The sequence below is a fragment of the Crocodylus porosus genome, unplaced genomic scaffold (assembly GCF_001723895.1).
Source record: "Crocodylus porosus isolate Cpor-Errol unplaced genomic scaffold, CroPor_comp1, whole genome shotgun sequence".
Taxonomy (NCBI): domain Eukaryota; kingdom Metazoa; phylum Chordata; order Crocodylia; family Crocodylidae; genus Crocodylus; species Crocodylus porosus.
In genome coordinates, this window is record NW_017728950.1 from 24,948,860 (window position 1) to 24,973,103 (window position 24,244).

Here is a 24,244-nt window from a genome sequence, read left to right on the forward strand (position 1 = left end):
AGCTTCAGTGCCCAGACACTTTCCCTGAGCACCAGCAGGTACCTCCCCACCTCACGTACCCACCTCTCCACAAACACACGCACACCCCTTCCAGACAGTTCCCAAGCCCTGGCCCTCCAGTCCCCACTCCCAATAGATCTGCCTGCATCCAGCTGCTTGGGCTGTTCCTCCCACCCTGCCTGAGTGCATGCCAGACATGTGCATGCATGCATGCAGATGTACACAGTGCCCCCTGCCTCCAACTGTCCTTCCTCAGTTTCCCCACTCCCAAGCAGTGTCTTGCTACGGCAAGCCAGGAAGTGCCAGGAAAAATGTTGATGCTGAGCAGAGCAAAATCCTGGACATTTATTGATATTTAAAAAAACCCACCCAGACCAAGATGGAAGGACCCAAAAAGAGGACATGTCTGGGAAAACTCGGATGTATGGTAACCCTAAGTTAAAATTCAGCCTGTGCAAAGGACTAGTAAAAAAACAGGTACTACATTCCTCTCATTAAAGACCTCCGAAGTATTACCCATAGTAAAAAAATGAATATTGAAAATTCAAAGATAGCTGCTTTCAGTCAGACCACATAATTAAAATTACTCCTCAGATTTACAGTAATGAATAAATGGAAAAAGTGCGTGAAACTATACTAAATAAATAAATAATAAAAACCAAGAGAGGAAACTGCCTAAATAAATTATTCTCTGTGAATTATTTACTCGGCTAAAAAAAATACAGCCACTGCTTTTGCTTCTTAGGGATACTATTTAAAAGCCATCTCAGACAAACTGCTTGCGACCTCTAGAGTGAAACCTGATTTTGTGGTTGGAAAAGTTACCAAGTAGCCCCATGAGTCATGATTGATTGACTCTTGAGGTATAATGTTGACCTCACTGAAGGTAGTGGCAAAATATGAAAGTCTGTCAGAGCTTTACCACTGTCTTCAACAGATTTCAGGAGTTCTTCCTTCTTACAGCCTTTACCAATCTAATTTCCAATACAGCTGTGTCCAGCTGGTAAGTCTGGTGTTGTGGAAGGGGAAGAGGGAAGGGGCATGAGGGGGCAGATCAATGCCCCCCCACAGTGAGGGAGGGAGGGGGCAGGGTCAGCTACCACACATCAGGGGGTGGAGCTGCGGCCAGGCGCATCTCCCACTGCTGTTTGCACCCCAGGAGGGCAGAGGGGGCGGCGTGGCTATGTGCCCCTGGATCTGCATGGGGCAGGGCAGGCGCCGGCAGTCCTGGAAGGATGCTGCATCCACCCCAAATTTTGCCACCTCTCCACTCCCAGCACCACTGCCACCGCCAGCCACCCAGCACTGCTTTGGCTCTATGCCCCACCCCTATGCACATGCCAGGAAGAGCCAGAGCAGTGCTGGGCAGCCGGCAGTGGCAGTGCTGGCAGCTGAGCTGCGGTGAGATTTGGGGTGGATGCAGCATTCTCCCAGCACCACCAGCATCCACAGAGAAGAGCCCTGTGCAGCCTACCCTGCCCAGTGCAGATCTGGGGACACACCCTCCCCACCCAGGGTGCAAGCAGTGGTGGGAGCTGTACCTCTCCCCTCCATGCCTGCCCTGCCCAGGCAGCACCTGCCCCTCCCCTGCCCTCACCACAGGGAACACTGATTTCTTCTCCCCTTGCCTCTTCCTTCCCTGCCTCCCCTTCTACCACAATGGACTGACCAGCTGAAGGCAGCTTGCTATGCTGTTGACTTTGCTCCTGGCTGCTTGAGTGCTGTGCTGCAGCTGCGCGCAGCACAAGCATTTACCGGCCCCATCAGGCCGATATCTGATACAACAAATATTCTTTATATCAGTACCGATCTGATATCAGACCAATATATCGGTGCATCTTGATACTGCAAAGTGCTGAGTATGTTACCTAGATTCAGCAAATTAAGCAGGTGCTTAGCTTTACACAGGTGAATAATCCCATGTAAAAAATCTGTAATCAAAATCTATTACAAAATCCCATGCAAAAACTGTGTCAAAATTTAGCATGCTATATCACAGCCAGAGTATAACATCTAGCAGGATCAAAACCATAGACACCATTTATTGTGCAAAGGGTAGCATTTAAAATTATCGAGAGTAAATTCTGAAGTACCAGCAGTCTATAAAAAAAGTAAATATATTAAATTTAAATGATCTCTTCCTTAAATGGGAATTCTTCTAACAATTATTTTGCAGATGCCAATGAGATGTACTACAACTACAAAGAAGTTTAAGTTCAAAGTTTGTGGTTTTTAAAGGACCACATTTAAAATTCTGATTCACACACTGATTCACCTATGGGAGCTTGTATTTTCCAGTAATGAACAAGGTTATTAAAAAACCTGCATGCCTCAAGGATATCTCCTGGGTCTCACAGGCCTTGAGGGTCTATAACTGCCTTAACTTTTCCTATCTTACACAATTTCCTTTATCTTTGTTGCATCTTTATCTATCTCTTCCAGATTAGTTTTTTAGATTATCTTCCCATCATTGCCTTGGTCTAGATTGAGGTTTAATACCCTCTACTTCAGCTTTCAAAATCTGCCTCATATGCCTTTCCTTGCTGGTTTTTACAATATGCCCTACCCATTTCATTCTCTGTACTCTTATCTTGTTTAAGTCATCAGGTCTTTTGTAAAGGTCCACAAACTCTTGATTATGTCTTGTCCTCCATACACTATTTACTTGTACTGTACCAAATACCAAATTTCATTAACACTTTGTTTTCACTTTCAAGCAGCCGTTTTCCCTTTGTCTTTCTCAGCATCCAGGATTCACATCTATATAAAGGGCAGGTAGAACAACTGCACTACAAATCTGGATTTTAAGGTGTCTTGAAATGTTCCTTGATGGCATTATTTTATCCATACTCAACAGGCGTGTATTAGCAGTGTAAATTCTTGCCTTGATTTCTTCAGTTATTTGATTGTCCTCAGTTATTATTCCTCAATATTAAACTTCTCTACCTAATCCACATTGTTATTCACTATCCTGAGATTTATTTCTGAATGTGTTCATGTATATATACAGATTTAAAAAAACCCCACTCAATTCCAAAGGATTACTTAGGTGCCACAAATAAACTTGTTTGTGTTGGGAGTAAAGGGTAATGGGGGAAAGTATTTAGCTAGATGAATATCATGCAACCCCTAGCTTTAATGAATCAGTCTTTGGGCCCCATATTACAGAATTCTGGATGTAATTAGAATAAATACAGTCCTCTATATCTGGCATATAAATATAAATTATGTTATATATAAGTATAATTTTTCCAATGTTCAAATTTCTTTTTAATGGGCCTCATGGATTAGCATTCTCTTTGTGAAGATGACTGTCTCATCTAAATAAAAAAATCTCACTTCAGTTTTGTCACTCTGATGGTCTGCTTGAAATCTCATAAACAAGGGATCAGTTCTGACAGATTTCACAGTCTTATTGGCTAAGTACAGACAGTCAAAAAGCCCAAGGCTGAATCTATTCAATCTCCGCAGGTTAGTTGAAATTGTGTAAATTGAACCAAAAAGCAAGTGAACAGACATTCATTTTTGATTCCAGAAATACAGCCACGTGCCTGCAATGGTCAGGGCAGAAGCCTGAGGAGTGATTGGAGGGCCTTGAGTCACAGCTAGCTGGCCCACCCTATAAAGCATCCTGGGATACTGAGGGACTGTGAGTTAACTTGAATCTGGAGGGGATCTGGGACAGAAGTTTAATAAACTGATTTAATCTAAATCAGTCGAGTCTCATACTACATCCTTCCAGGTTTATCTTAAACTAGTTTTGGCTATTTTGAAAGCAGTTTATGTGCACTGAACTTCTGTTGTGTTACAGATTTGAGTTGGTTTCCGATAACTTATACCAGTTTATGTGCAATTTCTGCCCCTAGCCTGTGAACATCACAACACCTTCCGGTTTTCCTACAGATATAATCCTTGTTATTCATGTGATTACAAGGAGACATTCAGCTTTTTTCAGCTTTAAATAAAATGGTGAGTTTATAGGCTTCCAGGTTACAAAGAAAATGTTGGAAGCACGACAAAGAGAAGATAAGAAGCTAGAGAGCAACTAAATCCCTTTTATTTATTTATTTTTATATGATGCTTAAACCAAACTACTAATTTCCCATGGCCTGACTCATGATCTTGGAAAGTTTGGGACTGATAATACCCATTATATGTCAAACTATAGAATTCAATCCGGTATGTACCCCAAAGAAACACCCTGTTGACTCTCTTGAGCCCCATAAGACCAGCCCTGTGTGCAACCAGGGCTATTTTCAGGGATAACAGGGCAGCAAAAAATGTATTTGAAAGCACATAAGAAATCCACTCATGCTGTTCATTAATATGGTGAAGTCCTGCCTAGGCTGAGACTGAACTAGAATCCCTCATTCAGCATCTCCATGCCAGAAGCTTTCTTACTGTTTCTGCAGGAACTGTAATTGCAAGACCTGCTTTTCTCAGGGCCTTACCACCACCAGTGCCTAGGAAAATATGATAGATACATACAGATATAAGCCATATACCCCCCATCCCAACTACGACTTCGACAATACCAGAACACAGCAAAAGCATTATAGAAATTCTGAAGCCAATTGGTAATTAATGAATAACATTCTAATACATTTCCAGAGAGAACCAAAGTCTTACTATTCACACATTTTCTACAATTCCATATTTTCTAAGCTGAAGGAGCATGAAAAATCATGAGACCCAAAATGCCAACTCCGTTCAAGGAAACATGTTAATTAATGTTACCATATACACTAATTAACAGATTTCCTTGAAATCCTCAGAAAATAACAACTTAACTTGTAGACTGTGTGCTGTATGTGTGTGGAAGAAAAAAAACCTGCTTCTTTGGGGCAATGCAAAGAGTTTGTAGCCCTGCTTTAACTGCAACACTGAATCTAGTATAATCTGTGGTATTCCTGCCATCCCTAAAGAACGCAATGCCTCATCAGTCTAAGTTTGATTATTCTATCACCAGTAAGTTTTTTATGACAGTCAAAATGTAAAATGACGGAAAACTACTTTACCGTTTGTCGACAGGTCATTATTCACACCTACCTTACCTATACCTTGTATGTTGTTTAGAACCTTTTACACTGCTCAATAACAAGGTTGCACTTGTCCTGCAGAAGTCGGATGTGCATTTAGAAGCATCACTGCCTAGCACTTAGGCTGTATATGCACATCTCCATTTTTAGAGCATTCTTGTAACATGTGCAAGGAATAGTATGATGATTTGATTTCTATTTATTGAGTCTTCCATGGCAGATACTAATTTTTTTTTGGAAAAGCAGATACTACTTTGTTTGCTGTAGGTTGGTCTCTCTTTGTATGTTTCTTAAAGTGGTGAGCCATCAAACAAATTATGAACTGTAAACAATATGAAAAGAACCTAAAACTGTAAGAGGACTTTATGCAAAAAGAATTAAAAAGCCAGGTAAGTAACATTCATTTTCCCTCTGGTGCATGCTGTACTTGAAATTAGGCTGCATAGCAACCTAATTTCAACATGGAGCAAATTAACAAAAGAAACAATACAAAAGCAATAGGCCATATTAAAACATTAAATTAATGCAACTACACTGGAGGAATTAAGTAATAATATATATGGTGTGTGTGTGTACATATACATACATGTGTATATATATATATATTATATATATATAAACATCATACATACATAAATATAAATAAGACATACAATGGAGAAATTTATTTTTATAAATATATATTTTGTCGCATGAGTGGGGTAAAGGGGGTGCTGGGTATCAAAAATACTGGTTATCTGAGGCAGGGGTTTTCAACCTTTTTGAAAACCCTTGTGGAGTGCAGGGTGGCAGTGGCAGCGGCCACATGGAGAATGGTGGCAGCACAGGGTAGTGAGTGGCAGCAGCGGCGTGCAAGCTTCCCTCCCTCTCTCCGCTCCCTCCCCCCCCGGCCAAGTGTCTGGCCAGCAATTCAGGTTAATAGAGAATTCTGGCTAGTAGAATGCCGATTAACGTAGCTTTTACTGCACATGTGTATTATAAGTATTGTTGGGTGACTGATACATACATAACACACACACACGCACGCGCCCACTTGTGTGTGTTATGTATGTATCAGTCACCCAGCAACACTTACAATAGAAAAAACAGAGTCTGTGTGGAAGTTGTTGGTGGTAAATGAAGACTGGAAATAAGTGAATCAGCAAAGCCTAGCAATCCTTATCTATGTATTCGAAAGATATGGCTAGGGTTAAGATAACCCACTTGGGGGAAAAAGAAGTTATGACTGAGATAGATCTGATCTAATACCTCTTTTTTATTTGCTAACTATACTGTAGTATTCACGGTTGTTGAAGCCTATGGCACAAAACAATGCTTCTCAAACAAACATTAATGCCAAAGAATTGTGATTAAATAATTTTTAAAAAGTTAACGAATCCAGTTAAGTGATACATAATTTTAATGAGAAAAGAAAGGCTGGACATACTGTTATATTTTAAATTATTAAAGTTGTGTATGCCTAGGAGTCTCTTTACTACTGAGTTTCTTCTTTTTCTTTCTTATTCACTGTTGCCTGGGTTTTGACAGCAACCTGATAGCAAAAACCTGTACTTTGACTTCAGCCTTTCCTGCTTTACAGTCTTCATAAAGAAGACCATGAAAGTGGCAACATAAAATCACAGCATGGTAAAGGGTCATTCTAATTATTTTGCTGATCCATTTTTGTTTGTACTTATTTTGAGGAACAGAGCATCTACTCATCTGAGTGGGACTAATGGTCACATTTACTAAATTGTAATTTTCCTCTGGAAAAAAAATGGCCTGGTATGGTTTTGCGCTCACTGTGCTGCATGATTATATGCCAAGCTTACTCACTTGAGAATAAGAATATATTTACAGCCCTGCAAATTTACACTTTCAATAGGATCCAGAAGCACCTCTGAAAAAAAACTGAGACATTTGTTTAAGCGCCTATATAGTTTAAAATTCACGTTATCACAGTTAAGAATGTTAGTCCATTGCTTGAAATGCCACCAATACCTAGATTATTCTCAAGGATCACATTGTCAAACGTGCTCAGAACCCAGCAGGTCTCACTGAAAATAACAAGCTGCTACATGTATAGCTCTTTGGATAAAGACACTGTTTCTCAGCTAATCTTTTCCTGATGCAAAACACCTCCTGAATCAGGAGCCTAAACTCAACGAAAGACACAGCTGGTGCAGAAGGGCAGAGAGCAATCATCCCATCATCCTCATTAGAAAGAAGATGCTTCCCCATCATCCCAGTGGTACACAGCTTAGGAACTAGCCTGGGCTTGTGTGATATCAGATACCCAAATAACACTTGCAGGGGAAAATGTTTTCCTTCACTTTTAGCTGGCTAGATGCTATTGGAGCAAGATGTTTATTTCTGCTCCTGATCTTCAGGGCCATTTACTGCAACACCCTGTACCATGGAATGGGTCCATAGGTACTGAAAATATTAAGGCTGGTAAAGAAGGATGTCTACCAGCCCAACAAATACAGGTGAATGGAAACACATCTATCTATGTAAGGCAGGGGTTGTCAACTGGGGGTACGTGTGTACCCCTATGGGTACTTGGAAATGTCCTAGGGGGTATGCACGGGCAGGCAGGGATGGATCACCACCACCCACCACCCCACACCGATGCCTCCCACCGCCTACCCACAGCCAGTCACATATGCAGCTCTGTGGGCTTTCAACCTTGCTATGATCTAGAGTCATGCCTCTCTAGAGTTCCTATTTCTTCAAAACCACCATCTAAAAAGTGCTGGCTATGATCCACAGAAATAATGGAATAAGGACTCAGAAGTAACACGCAGGAGTGAAAGCGAGAATTTTTTGACAATCTGCCCACAACTCTGGAGCTACCTGGTATACAAGGGCAAGATAATGCATCTGCCCTGAGAACCTTCAGCATAAAATACAAGATTTTTTTTGAAAAAGTTTGCTCATAATGAGCACTCACTGATATATCTCAAAGGCACTTACTGACACATCACTGCCATATCTGCCTTAAGAATGTGGGAGAGAAGAAAAAGGAAAGACAGAACTACAGAGAGGAATAAGAAGCAAGAAACAAGAGTTCTGAGCACTTTTTTTCCTGGTTCTAAATAGGGCAAAGAAAAATAAATGTCTGGCCTTCATGTACACTTTCATAAAGACTGTTAATTTTGCCTAGCATTAACACACCACAGGGGCAAAGAGAGACTAGAACTAGACAGACAGCTGTACAAAACTTTGAAATATATCAAGAATAAATGTAGGAAGACTCACCAAGTCAACATTTGCAATGTTCTAGAGCAAGGGTAGGCAACCCCCAGCACAGGTGCCAAAGCGTGGCATAAGAAGGCATTTTGCTTGTCAAGGAGGACAGAAGGGAAGGGACCAGGGCTGTGCTGCTATAACAAAGATCAGGCCTGTCACAGCTGCCCTGCCACCTGTCCTTAGCATGCCAGCGTCTTTCAAGTTGAGGTTGCAGGTGTTTTTGGCACTCTGCCCAAAAATGTCGCTACCCTCTGTTCTAGAGTGTCTGTCTCTTTCCTTGAGATTGCAGTTGGATGTAAGATGTAGGACTCTCAGATTTCAAATTTCACTTCAAGAACTCAGTTAACAATAGAACCATATGGAAAGGCCAGAAGGGACCACTGTGAACATCTAGACTGACCTCCTACATAGAAAAGCCCACAGAACTTCACCCAGTGAAACTTTAAGGGAGCTCAGTAAACAGTGGCTGACTTAAAACACATCCTTTAGGAAGGCATCCATCCTGGAAAACCCCATCCTTCAGTCATCTAAGAAACCCCAATGGAATAAGGACTCTCTTGCCTTTAAAATATTGCATCATATTTCTAGTTTAACTTTTTTAATGCCAGCATCCATTGAAGAATGCCATTAGGGTGCCCAGAAGGTCAGCCTGCCAGCCTGGGGCTGCTCCAACCTGCTGTGGAAGATTAGTACTTGTGTTGACAAGTACTAACTACCCTGTGGTGGTGTTTATTAGTTTATTGGGGCCTATTAGGACTGCACACTGAGACTTTACTGTGGAAGTAATTAGGCAATTCTACAGTAAACATCTTGTGTAGATGTCCGGTCCCTCCACCCCATAGATATTTCTCGAATAGGATTTACCCTTCTTTCTAGTTTACTGAAGAGATGGATAGTACATACAGGCACTTTGTCTTTTATGAACAGCTGTGATCCCAGTTCTCAGACCCGTCTTGTAGCTCTTCTCTGAACTCTGCAGTTTTTCCAACATAATTTTGAAGTGTTCAGCCTCTAACTAGATACTGCTTTCCAAGGTTTCTTGCTCATGTTGCATACTTCCTACTCAATATACCTCTGCTTATTCAGCTTAGGATGCTATTAGCTCTTTTAGTCACTGTACAAAAATCAGTCTTACTCAGTCAATGCTAATCAAGATACAGCCCCTCTCTCCTATCAGTTCTTTGTTACTAGATGTATGGCTTCACTCCATAAAATATATCTTTATATGCTAAAATACATACTGTTTGTCTGAAGTTTACCAAGCAAAGCAGATTACCTACTCTCAGTGACTTGTCTTAATCCTTATTTACAAACTCTGCCAACCTTTGGGTGAATCTGCATGTTACACTTAAATCATACTAAAGGCACTTAAAATGTGAATGCCCACAGGTTAAAGCTCATTCACTTGTGCTAAGTGTCCTCTGAGTGTCTCAGAATTGTGCCACTTCAGGCAAGGGTTAACTCTGGGCGATGCTACCTAGCTTGTGTTAGGGTAGCTTCAGTCTGCTCCATGGAAGTAAAACAAGCAATTTGTAGTCCTCCAGCATCACAGGATGCACTGCTCCCAGCTCTCTCAGCCCCTCAGAGCAGAGACAGAACCCAGATGTACTCTAGCCCTCTAGTGGCAAGTCGGAACTGTGCAGGCAAGAAATGTTACTGACTCTTAATGCGTGACTGCTCACAGCCCGTTCTAACTTTAACACTATTTAACATTCCACAGATTTAGTATGGTCTAAGTATAACATATAGCTTCACCATTTGTGTCACCCACAAACATTATCAGTAGATTGTTGATACATATGGAATAATGGTGGCCTGAGGACAGATTACTGTTGTATCCCATCAAAAGCCTTACTTCCCACTAAGGGATAAAGCCCAGAAATGTAGGTTTTGACACTTATTATTTAGACAGATTTTAATCCATTTAATATACATGATAGTTTTTAAATGCACTCATTTTTCAAAAGAAAATGTCATTCAACATGAAGTTAAGTGCCTTACAAAAATCTAAACAGGTTATGTCAACACAATTAATTACCTTAATCAACTAAACTGAGAATCTTGTAAATAGCCATGTTGAGTTCACTTGACAGAATCTCAAATTTGAAACCATACTGACTGGTTTTAATTATGCTTCCATCATTTCTTTAAGGACCAAGTCCCATATCAACTTGTTAATTCTCTTGCCTGGAACAAAATCAGACTAATCAACCTATAATTTCCAATGAACCCTTTACCACTTTCAAAGATCAGATTTTTTACAAATATCTCCAACCAGACAAAAACTGCCAGAAAATTTACTCAGCAACCTACGTGCAAACTGGAAAATGAACCACAAAAACAGAGAACGCAAGCAGACAGAGTATCTAATACCATTTTATAATGCTAGAAATTATTAGTTAGAGATGTTCTCTAACTACTTAGCATGAGGGACTGTCTTTATTAAATCCACTCATCGCACCACATTCAAAACACACCTAAATAAAGCTGAAACAAAACAAAACAAAAAGGAGCATATTACAAAAATGGGCTTCTGAATTCAGGGCCTATAAATAACTTCTGGATACGTGTCCTCTAGAATTTACACATAGCTACTGCTTGTTCTATCCTGGAATGAGATCCAGCAAAAAGTAAGCACACAATTTTAGAACAGCACAACAAATGCAAATAGCCAAAGTCCTCGCTAGAAAAGATAAAGAAAAATAGATAATATCCTATATATATTTTAGGGACTGTGTATAGAAGCAAAGATTTTAATCACGCATTCATGGATTCATGAAAAAAAAAAATCATGCATCCCCCCCACACACACACACTCTCTCTCTCTCTCTACAAAACCCAAAACCTTTGATATATACCCAGATAAAGAAACCTAGTGCATTAAATGCTAGCAGGCTCATTCCCAAAACCTGCATGAACAATAAATGAAAAAATATCAAGTCAGTAACAGTAAGCAAATAGATCACCAGAAGAGAAAAATCATACCATTATTAGGTTGATAAACAAGATTTTTAAAAGACAGAACCAAAACAGCCTTGAGGAACAATGGACTTTTATCAGTAAAAGTTACTTGTAACCTACAAGAAACAAAACCAAAATGCACTGACCTTAAGCTACAGTTAGGCTGAACTATGGGAGGAGATTAATTTCTGTTAACACCAGATTGCTTACCCAAGTATCTACATTCTGTACCAAACACCCACCCACATATGAATGTACAAAAACCCTACCTAGCTTTGGTCAGATTAATCCATCTATGACAATATTCCACCATATACCTTCATATAATAAAACTGCACCATAGCTGTTCTTATATAGAATGGCATGAGGTATTTATGATTTTATCTGCACACAGTAATAAAAGATAAATACATACATGTACCATGAAAACACACACACACACACACACACACACACACCTGTAACTATCCATATGGCACACAGAGCGTATGTAAAAATAAAAAGTAGTAAAGCAAGTGCTAAATGTTAGGAAGTCACAATTCAGAATTTGATTTTCCCCACTACTTTTTTTAAACAGACGTGAAAAACGTAAAATGAGATGTGGGGCTCTAAATACAGGAACATACAAGTTTATATTTAGAGCTGTGCTGGTTGAAACAAAGTGCAAAGTAGTGGAAATATGTCATCATTTTAAAGTTCAGCTGTCATTAAACCACTAAGGTAGATTAATTTGCTTGGGATAACAGGGACACAGGGAAGCTGTGAAACCTTAATTAAGAAAGACAAAAGGTGATCACACATCTGAGAATGGTCAAGAGATTCTTCTGATTCTCCAGAAGCAATGTCTAGAAATTAAATAGATTAATGTGACATTTCAAAGGGATTTCTGAAATCAATACTTCTCCACAGCAGTCAATGGTAATTCTGTATTATTAATGTAAATATTGAGTTTCTTGAAAGAAGAATGGAAAGCAAATACTCCCCAAGCAAAAGGAAGATACGAAATGTATTTCCCTGCTTTTATTATTTTCTGTGACAGGGAGCTGTCCTGGGGCCAATCACAATGTCAGCCTGCCCACATGTCTAGGGCAATCCTCCCACCTGACTCGTCTACTATGCCTCTGATGTAAAGAATAGTTGTTTTTAGGCAGGAGGCTGCCCATTTAATGCCCTGATGCCAAGGGCAAAATACACTGCTCTGACCTCCCCTTTACCATGTCCCATGCCTCACAGGTGGCATTGAAATTCTCTATCTGTTATTATTCCTCCAGCCCCATTGCTGGGCTGCACTTGGCCTCTGGCCCAAATTTGGCTTCAGGCATCCTCAGACTTACCTTGGCTGCATACCCTCACTGAGGCCCCTTCACTGGGGCCTCTAGTCCCACACACACTCTTGGCTCCTTGCCGCTCATTACGCTTCTGACCCCTTACACTCTGCCCCTTCACTGGGTTGCAGAGCCTTACTTCTTGTGGGCCTCTGGTGTCTATTGATACGCCTGGACCTCACTCTCCTTCAGGCCTCCCACTAGACCCCACTCTCATTTAGGCCTTGGGCCTCAGGCCTTCCTGGCCCTTGCATCGTGGCCATAGCCTCACTCTCAGGCACTGAGCCTCAGGCCCCCCTGGCCTCCATGATGTTGCCCAAGCCTGGTGGTGTTCATCTCTTGGGGTGTGCTCCCCTAGACTTTCCCCTCCACCAGGTCACCCGCTAGGTGGGGGTGGGCTGAGGGTTTCTGGCACCTCACACTCACTTTTCATTAACCTTCCTCTCAACCACAGGCTCCATCTCTCTCAGACTCCCTTGCAGGATACCTCCCTTCAGGAGGCTGGGCTTCAGCTTCTGTCATACTAACGTGCTGGCTGGCTGACTGCCTATCCTCCCTTTGGAAGTGATGTCCCACTCATTGAAGGGACCTTCAGCCTCTTTTAGGCTCTGGCCCCACCTCCAGGCCAGTTGGGGTGCCAGTAGCTCTCCACAGCCCTGGCCTGCCGCTTGCAGTAGGCTTACTTGCCCTTCAGCCTTCTGGCCCTGGCCCCCTTGCTTTGAACAGTCAAAAGTCCGTGGCATCAGTGTGGCAGCAGCTGACTTCCCTAATCAGCAGGGGTCCCTCTTGGGCCCCCCTCCATAAAGCCATCAACTTTATCCCTAGGCTGGCCTCACTCTCCTTGGGCCCATAGCCATTTCCTCAGGGCTTGGGACCCCCCTGGGACCCTAGGAACCTCCTCCTTCCCCATAGCTCTAACCCTGATCTTCAGATGTTCTTGGGAGCAGAGGTGCCCATGCTGGGCAACATCACTCCAGCAACATCCCTGCAGCAACTGCTGGCTCTACTCCTTGGGACCTGCTGTTATGCTAAGCCCTGCTCCAATCAGGCAGCCTCCTGCTGTCATAAGACCACCTGATTGGCTCTGCAGTTACCTGCAGGCTGCCTCACTGCCTGCTCAGGCCCTTAAAGTGGCAAGCACCTACAGGTGCATGGCCACACACCTTCCCCCTTAAAATCCTTCCAGGGTGGGGGTTGTCTCTCTGTAGCCTGCACAAGCCCTTAAAGTAGCAAGCACCCAAGGGTGTGCTGCCACACTTTCTTACACCTGTCTATTACTGTTTCTCCCTATATAGAGAATCAAACTAGCAAGCAAACATCCCTGCTGTAAATGTCTATGTATCACTGCACTACAGTAACAAACTGTCAGAAGCTTTAAGGCCTACTTTATTTCTAAGGCTCTCATTTAGAAAAGCATCTGAATTCAGGGAAGCATATATGTATTTATTTTTTAATAATGTAAGAGCAATATAGCCATGGTAGTTCAGAAATTATGCAATAGGAAACCTTAAGATTTCTTAGGGTGATATCTTTTATTAGACCAAATAGGTACAGCAAAGTGCATTTCTTAATATCAGACAATCACCAGCAGAGAGTGATTTGAAATGATTACTTTCCATAGGGGATTTGGACTACCAGTCCTTATTTGTTTTCAATATTTGAAACCTGAAAGAAAACTAAGTGCCCAAACTTCCTACATGGCTGTGACAATTTCAGCACAAATATTTTTAATATGAGCTATCTAAAGTGTTTGAGTTCTCTTATGTGAACTGTATTTATAATGTCCATGAGAAAATATCTGTTTTCTGAGATGTTGACACTTCTAGTAAAATTTATATCTGCCTAAAGATTATACCCATAGTCTTCAAACTACATATATATCTGCACGATGTCCAATACCTAATTTTCCACTGTTCACCTGATCACCTTGTGAAAAGATATCAGTTTTCATATTTAATAATTATTTTGGAAAATACCGATCATCTGAGAATTTCATGACTAACTTTGTCAAAACTAGGTTTGGTATTTGACCAGTCAAATAAAGTTTGGTCAATTGACTGGACAAATATTGGTCAAAAATTGTAAAAGGAAAGTGCCAATAGGTCCAAATAATACACAGAAAAAGAACAAATTTTGCATTAATAAATGGGTCAAAAATAATTTTAAAAAATCATACTCCTTTAAAAAACAAAAAAAGGTAGTTTTTTAGTAAAATTGCTGTAATCTTTGCCTGCTAAAAAATATACAGTCAATTGACAATATTTGACTGTTCAATAGACCAGCTTGCCAACCATAGTCAAAACCTGCCTGTGTCTCTGAAAAATACATTCTAGAATAACTTAATTGTTTATTTTTGTTAAACTGATATAATAAATGAGAAGTCAATCAAGAAGATCTCATCAGTGGCTGGAGGAATGTTAGCAGGTACGTATCTCAAGATTTTCAGTAAATCTACACATTAATTCAGGTTCCTATTTATAGGAACAGGTTCCTGTTTTTCCTTGGTTTTTTTATGAAACATAATTTACTTTAGAGAATCATTGTTTTTATTACCATTTGGTACTCTGTGTGTATCTATATTTAAAAGTGTTTATTAAAATGTTGAAAAATTATTCATGTGGAAAGTAAATGTAAAAAAGTGCTTTAATATACACAGGAGCTGGAACATTCTGCAAGGCAATATTCCAAATGTCAGAGGAGGAAAATAAGTTCAAAAGAATACTCATTGATATGTCATGAATTTCCATTCCGTTTCCCTATACAATTTGTGTTAAACTACATTCATAGCTTCTGGGGCTACTCTTCTTGTCCATAAAAGTCAACAGAATTTTAGTAAGTGTCTTCACTGGGGAGAGAAGATCCTAGTGGAAAGCAGAAGTTGGAGCACCCGCAGATAAAAATTCATTTTGCTCAATCTTTCCAGGATCAGCCATTCCAAACATTTTCAGTTTCCAGTGTAGCAGGCAACCTATATATCTCAGTTGCCCCATTGTCAATTGTTGCACCCAAACAGTACCACTGAGATCAACAGAACTTGTGTAATATTTAAAGACCTGGTTCAGTAAAACACATAAAAAATATGTCTCTGGACCCCTTTCAGCAAAAAAACCAAACAAAACCATACACTAACTTTAAGGATTTGAGTCAGATCACTGAGAGGTGAACTTAGGGTTAAGCATGAGGTTGAGTGCTTTGGTGAACTGAGCCTAAGCTCTGCTTCTCTGCTCATTGCTATCTATACTATAGACTCTATATAGCAAAGCTCCTACTGGCTTTGGAGCTGCAGAATCAGTCATGTCAGGCTGCATGGCTTCAGCTCCTTCATCCTAACATAAATTGTCTCTTGAAAATGAGTAAAAAGCATGATTCCATCCTTCTTATTGTCCACCCTTAGCAGAAATAATTAAAGCATCACCATTTTTAATAGTTTCTATTAAAGATTTTCTCAGTCCTGCACCCCTTTTACAATATGTCCAGCCTCAAGAAATCCTACTGACTTCAGTGACACAATTCATATATGAAAGGAATGGAACAGCAAGCCCAAAGTAGCCACTAAAAATAATGGATGCTTTGCTTTTGTGTTTTGAAGCAGGAGATTTCTGCCTTTAGTTTCCCATGCATATTGTTCTTAGCTTAGGCAGTTATACACTTACCTACAAATGCCCCCTCTTACATGTATGTGTCTGTGGGGAGGGGCAGGGGGTGTAAATAATAAAACAAGGAGTAATACATATTTCATTTTGGTGCAGTGGTAGTTTCTGTTTGCAAACTGCTGGATTTCTAAACATAAATGGCTGACAACAGTCAGTAGTAAAGCTGGACACTACAAAACAATGAAAGGAAATACTGTGAATACAGAATAAACGTTGATTTTAAAATGATATTGAAGGATCCTCACCAATATCACGTATTTTCTGAAAATATTTCATATGACAAATATTAAATATGTTCTGATTTGTCCCACTGGTGAATACTATCTAAGGTTAGTACATTTTCCATTGGTATATACCTTTCAACTTCCAGCATAATGGAATTAATGATTCTTCAGTAGCTACTAATGAGATAGCTTAGCATAGTTAGAAAACAAATGTAAAAGATGAGATGGAAAAAGAATTCAACAACAGTACATAGGCTATTGCAAGAGGCCAGAATGTTTTAGACAGCTGCTACAAAAATTGAGTCCATATTCACCTGTTATGAATCTGATTCCCTTCTTCCACTGTACTACCAAATGCTCCTTTGCACAAAGGCAGTGCAAACACATACATTTAAATAACTGTTAAAAACCAGACAACTGTTCCTGTCAGAAGTAGGTGGATTATATAGGAATCTTAGCTGTTGCCATAAAAAGAGTTGTCAATAGCATGATAAAAAAGATGTATTGCTGTCTACAGAGTTACATTTTTTGACAACTCATCATAAAAACACACTTAAAAAACAATGAACAAATACTATGGCAACAGTTTGAAAATGCAATAGAAATATAGGTGGCTAGTCTTCATGTGATGCCCAGATACCAGTATTAGCCCTGAATGCATCCAATAAAAACTTCATGTAGACTTGACAGAATTTTGCTTTCACTCTCAACCTCTTCTAATCTACTTTACTGGAAAGTACGGCACACTCTGAGGCTCCTGGCTTGCCCCTCCCCTCAAACATGGGTACTTCAATTTGTGATGGGCATGATGTCCTAGGCCACCTGATGCCATCTTCCCCAGGTTCTACACTACCTACCTACAGAGGATCTCCTCCATAGACATATGCATGCAGGGTAACCATCTGACCTGTGATACCTCGTTCTTCCAAGTTATATGCCAGTTTTTAGACTTGGCATATTAAAGTTCTGCTGGACCATAAATTGCTATTGGAGGCATCCACTTGAGATATAATTCTTGACAACAGTTGCTACTCTTTACCATGTAGAAGCCATAATACACAAAATAAGCAATAAAACAGTCTGAGAAAATTTTCCATGTTATCCATGATATGTTTAACTGAATCTTACATTTTGTCAGGTAAAAGTAGATGTTATACCAGCTGGTCATTTATAATTTATTTTACATTTAGTGAAGACATACATTGTGGAGACTTAAATATAAATATTTACTACATAGCTTGCCTATAAGATGCTAAATTAAGCATATAAATTCATGAAAGAAGCTTGAGTTAATACACTATTTATTTATATTATGACATATTTTTTCTTTTACGGTGACTTGTATATACTGATAAACTGAAATATCAGTTTGAGATGCTTTGTATATAAATTTGTACACAAATGCTGTGAGTGTACATGATTCTCTTTTTATTAACAACATCATGATCATGTTATGTTCTATTTAGATGTGTATCTCCTTCCTTGCTAAAGATGATCTTGGCATGCAGGTAGCAATATAGTAATGCAGTTCCAGAACATTACCCAGTCATAAGGTATGACATATATCCATCTGAGACATAAAATAAACATTCACAATCTCAAACAAATAATTATAGCCATTACCGGAATTCAATAAAAATACCTTACTAATAAGAACTAGATTGCAACCATTATGCAAATAATTGATATATGTACATGTATATGGGTAAATATATATATATGTTTCTAGGTTATCTGAAAGTATCTGTTTAATCCTTACTCCTTAGTCTTGTTCCCCTGTAAACCTTGAAATAATCCCATTTCATAAGTATTACAGACTGTATCTTGCACAACAGACAGCCAGATATGATTAATTATGAATATTATTTCTAAAGAAATGGATCTGTACTTCGAAAGCAATTTGCTGGTAGAGCAGCACGAGAACTGCTCATGAAGCCCTACCCACACAGAAGATGTGCATATACACAGCACACATGAAGACAAATTCTCCTTGCTTTAATCCCATGAGATGTCCCACTGAAATCTGTGGGACAAATTCAGAGAGGTGAGGAGCTACAAAAGAGGTGATCCACTCCTTTCAAGGATGTAAATCAAAATGATTATTCATTGGTGTGAAAAGTGCTTACTCTTATAAGGTAATGAGTACCTACTATTATCATAAAAGGTTGTATCTGACTCTCACTAGGATCCAGATTTAAACTCCTAGATTTCAGTTGTGTGGGCTGAGGCTCTTTGCAAATAGGAATGAAGAGTATACAGCCCTTGGCAGGAGGTACTCAGTGACTCACAGCATTAGTTCCTGACAGGTGCAAGTCTTATAAGATGAGGGTGGGCTGCCCAGAATAATATGAAGGATAGGTTTGGAAGGCAGCAAAATGCAGCTTGCAGGGAAATGGGGAGGAAAGCTACTCACTTACACACCAGACAGCCCTTGTGACAGACAAGCAGCTAAATCCAAATGAGCTGGGGAGGAAAAAAGAAGAAAACAACTTGTGCAGCTGTTGAGGCCACTGCATAAAGAAATCCTATGGAGGGCACACATGTAGGGGCTGATTCTGCACCTACTGAAGTCAACAACCAACTTGTTCCCATTGATATCAGTGTAGTAGGAACTAGCCTTCATTTCAGACCTTCACCACTTCCTATGTATGAAACATATAACTCAGGTCAAATTATCTATTTTAAAAAATTGTTCATGTAGATACCATTCATTATTTTTTTAAAATATATATGAAATTGGAACCATATGAATATAGAATTTCTGGAGGAGGTATTAGTCACACATACAGATATGTTATGGGTATATAGTTTTACAGTGCGTGCACATACACAAACACAGGGTTGGAAGTGACCCCAAGGTCATGTCCAAACTACTGTGAAGATGAAGATAAATCTACCTATATCTACATATCTTGTATAAAATCCATCATTCTTAGAGGTATAATGTCAATACATAAATCAAAGTGAAGCTGAATATATATAAAATTAATGTGGCCTTAATTCAGCAAAGTCTTTAACACATGAACACTGAACAACTATTTTCAGGTAGTGACATATGCCTTTTTTGTTTAAGAGGCGTATGAATCAATCTTAGCCAGCCTCATATTGATATTTATCCACATAATCTTTTAAATTAACTCTTAATTAAGTTTATTTCAGTAATTCTTGGAACAACTAAAACCATGAAAATGAGTACCTGCCAGAGTCAAGTATTTCTAAACTATTTGAAATTTGGATTTTCATTTTAACTTTAGCCAATTTGTTTGAAGTGACATTGAAATGATGTGAATCAATCTAAAAACTGAACTGACAGCGTATTTAAAGTGCAGGACAGACATTCATATCCCATTCTCATTTATTTGATTACATACATTTATAGGTCAGTAAGAGATACAACTCTTAGACAGGGCTGTTAACCACAGTGAAATGATTTAACACCCTTAGGGAATGGATCTAACCTCTGTGTATAAGAGGGTATGTGTGTACCGTTTCCTAAAACTGTGAATGTACAACCTATGTTATAAAGATGAAAAAACACTCCCTGATGTGGGTAAACACTAAGTCAACTTTGATTTTAACCCAGCTCTTCATCTGCAGTTTTACATGTTTTGTATTTAAAGGTGTTTTCCCAAGCAAGCACACATTTTTTTTATCTGGTGAATAAGAAACTGTTTTAATGCAGATTGAATATCAGGACATAAAATCGGATCAAGTTATACCCCTTGTTAAATAAGGGAGTTTTCTCATGTGATGCAATTTAAACACTACCATGTATGTGTTTAAACATAAATTTAGGTGAACCCTATTAACTTGGTAAATTACATTTATGGAAACATAACTATAACACTTGTAATTAATCTACTGCTATTCTTATCATTAATCACTTAATATAGTTTGGTAATCTCCTTAATGAATCTGTTTAATGCTGAATAGGAAATCCCTGCAGTAATATTTTGATGTGAATATGTGCTTACGGTCAACACACTGTCTGTATGTTTCTTCATACTGAATACAGTAGCTCAAATAGAATGAGGAAACAGTTCTATGTACAACTGACATATTCATATACGTAGCTGATGTATATTAAAATTGTACTGAAAATTAACCCCTGTATACCACAGATAGCATGTGAAGGCAGTAAAACGTAATGAGGAAATGCTAATTTCAATTACAACATTTTAATGGAATAGAAAAGAGTTCTGCGTGTATTTGAAAAAAGCATATACAGATAACCCTTACAACACAAACTGCCCAATCCTCTGAACCCAGTGCCAGATTGCACTCTAGTACATGTGGCACTGCCCCAGCCCTTCCCCAGACCCAGCTGGGGAGGCATTCCATGACCCTGAGACTTTCTGGGAGGAAGGAACAGGGTCTGGTCAAAAAAACCCAAACAAACAGGCCACCCAGCTCTGAGTGCTATGCTTCATCCCCTCTGCAGGACTGAGGGAAGCCAGTGAAATGCAAGAAGACCATCTTTGCTGAGTTTTCCTCCCCGGCTTTAGTGACCCCTGGCAATTTTATCATGAGGGATAACCACATCCACCCCTGCTTTCTTTTATTTGGAAATTATGAACCACCTGTGTGAGTATGGATTCATCATATAAATAAAGTATATACAGAAGCTGGTTGTTATTGACTGGAGGCCTAGTCTTCAAACTTCTAATGTAAGTAACCTTTATTCATGTGGATAGCTCTTCTACTGAAAGTCAATGAGAAAGCTTACAGGAACTAAAGCTACTTGTATGAGAAAGTGTATAATCTGCATCCCTACCTTCCCCTCTCCAGCTATAAATCACAATAATCAAAAATATTTGGAGTCCAGTCCTCTCATTGACACCTGGAAAAACTTCTACTGATTTCAATGGGAACAAGATCTGGAAAAGTGAGTGTACTGTTCAAAATTAAAGATGACAAAAATAAAACAAAACAAAAAGCAAAACAAACAACACCACCCCACCTCCCCCTCCCCCGCCAAAGCAGGTCAGTTTGCATCAGCTGGTGATGTGTCACAGAGACCTAAACACCCTGGGGTAAAATTGTAGCCCAACTGAACTCAGCAGGAGTTTTGCTACTGATTTCAGTTAAGCCAGAAATTAACCTCTATTATTCCAGAAAAGCAAGATAAAGATTTTTTTTTTTTGGGGGGGGGGGAGCACAAAATACACTCAGAAAATGTGAAGGTAGAATACCATGTTTTTAATACAGTGCCTCTTTTCTTTCCTGAAATTACTACCATGTATTTACCTCTGTGGTTTCTTGTCTGAGGTACAAAGCCTGTTCCTTCCACTCACTGTTATCCTTGCTGATCATTCAGTAACTTCATAGCCAGAGAATTTATTTCCCTCCTCCAGTCTCTATGGGTTTCTGTGTTATGCATTACTATTTGCCAAAGACATTTTAACAGACTATTTCCTTCTGTTTTCAGAGGATGTTTCCCCATATTCTTCAAAGCACTGAGCATTTCCAGCAAAATATTCAGGGAGCTCAGTTCCCACTGAAATCAATGCAAGTTGCAGGTGCTGGGACCCTTGAAAGTGTGTGGCTGTATGTACAGTAACCTCACAAACACAGAAGCTGAGGGAAGGGATTTTTTTTAAAGACGCAAGGACATGTATTGGAACCCTAGGAACACACTAGATGAGCTAATTTCTACATGAATTATACCTCTTTTCTTTATGAAATGCATGCACGCTCCTCTTTCCTCAGTGTTTCAGTGCCTAGAAACTGTGGGCTACAGAATCATGTAAGAGTGAGTGAGAGGGAAAGGTTTCAGAAACAAAGATACAGTCACTACCTTTTTACTCACAGGAGTACTTCTGCTGAAGTGGATGGAATTACTCAAGGAAAGTGAACAACATTTGTCCCAGACAGAAGCTTCATTCATTCTGTGATTGAAGCTTTAATCAAATCAATAATAGTACATGTACACTTTAACAGCCATCACAACACATTTTCCTAAGTTCACATGCAGCTAAAAAGTACCCAGTAGTTTATGTTTACCCAATTACAGGCTTCAAACAAATTATTTTACCACCACCCTAAGTACCTACAAATATTGTATGGTATAGTCTAGAAATGGAAAAAAAACCCATGCTTGACTGTTATGAATTACTACATTAATTTATGTTTGTATCACCTTTTCTTGCATTGATTGCTCATAGTCTGGCTGTTGGCAGCATGCCGCAAGGACCAAATTTCCCTGTTTGGACAACACAGGCATAGAAAAATGCTCAGCTAAATAGTGCCTTGTTGAGTACAATGCTAAAAACCATGCACGCACAGAAAATATGGTTTTATATTTCAAGTAGCCACGGAATGCTTAATAGAACTGTACATGAAAATTTGAAACTCTTTAGGTATTCATACTGCTATAAAATATACCAGATAAGAGTATGGAACAAGGCAGTCCTCACAGTGAATATTTACACAGTGATGTGTATCCCACACATTTCAAATCAGTCTTTAGTTTCTTAGTCAGGCCTATTCTGTAGCTGAAGCAAATTCCTTTTCTGTATATTTGTAATCACATCAGAGCGGCTATTACAAGAGGATTAAACAGGCATGCCTTCAAACTCTACAACGGGAGGACACAAGCTGCTGTATAGTGGTATTGAGCTTTTGTGTTAGCTAATAAGACAGGTCCCTGCCGAGCCGTTCCCTTGTTTCACAGTGACATCTACCAGCCAGTGCTGGGGAATCCCAGCATCATTCACCCCTGCTCAGCACCAGTATGTGTGAACAGCTCCCCGATCCCTATGCGGGAAGACGGGTGTTTGCGCCAGAAAGCTCGCGAAGAACAATTTCCCCAACTATTTCGCTGGTCTAATACAAAACATCACATCTACCCAGAGAACCCTGTTTTCCCTATGTCCTTGGACTGACAGGGCTACCACCACCTACCCCCCAGGTCCCCTCTGCACACTGGGGCAGCTTGACAGCAGTCAAGAAAAGAAAGGCCAGCTTGGCCGCAAAAGTTCACCAAGCAGAGAAGACACGGAAATCACGAGCTGTGCTGACAAGGAGCCTCATCCCGGCATCTGGGGCTCTGACAACAACATCGCGTGCCCCAGCTATGCCATCTCATCCCCGTGAAACACTGGAACGAAAGAGGAGCGCCAGCCTAGAAATTGCAGGTGTTGTGAAACACGGCAAGGTGGCGAGTTGAAAAACGACCCAGTTTCACCCAAGCCTTTCCCGCTGGCTGGCGCCTGGGCGCTCTCGGGGAGCGGGCTGGGATGTGGAGAGTGCTGCGATATGTGCAGCCATTGTGATACAGGGGCCGGGAAGCAAATCCTCCTTCCTCTGCGGGAGGCGAGGCTAATCGGCGGGCGGCTTCCCGAGCCGAGCACGGCGGGCAGGGCCGAAACAGCAAGCGGGCGCCGGGCAGAGCCCCCTGGGCTGCCCCGAGCCCGCGCACAGCACAGCTCGCTGCCTGCGCTCCTCGTCCCTTCCTGCTCACGGCCCTGAGGACCTGAAGCGCTGCCACCTGCCAGCCCGGCCGGGCCCAGGGGAGCCCCGCGCGCCCAGCCCCGGGCTGCAAAAGTTTCCCCCTCACCGTCCCGTCCCGTGGCGGGCGCCGCACTTACCACATCCCCGGCACAGCGCCCGGCCCACCTCCTTCCTGAGGCTGCCGCCGGTCTCCAGAGGCGCGGCGGAGGCGGCGAAGAGCGTGGCGGTGCCGTTGTCCGCCACGGGCTCCATGAAGAAGATGTAGCGGCTGCCCTCCTTGAGGCGGCCGCAGGCGGGGCCGGCCGCGCCCAGCACCCAGATGAGCGCGTCCTTGCGCAGCCCCCCGCCCTTGCCCGCCC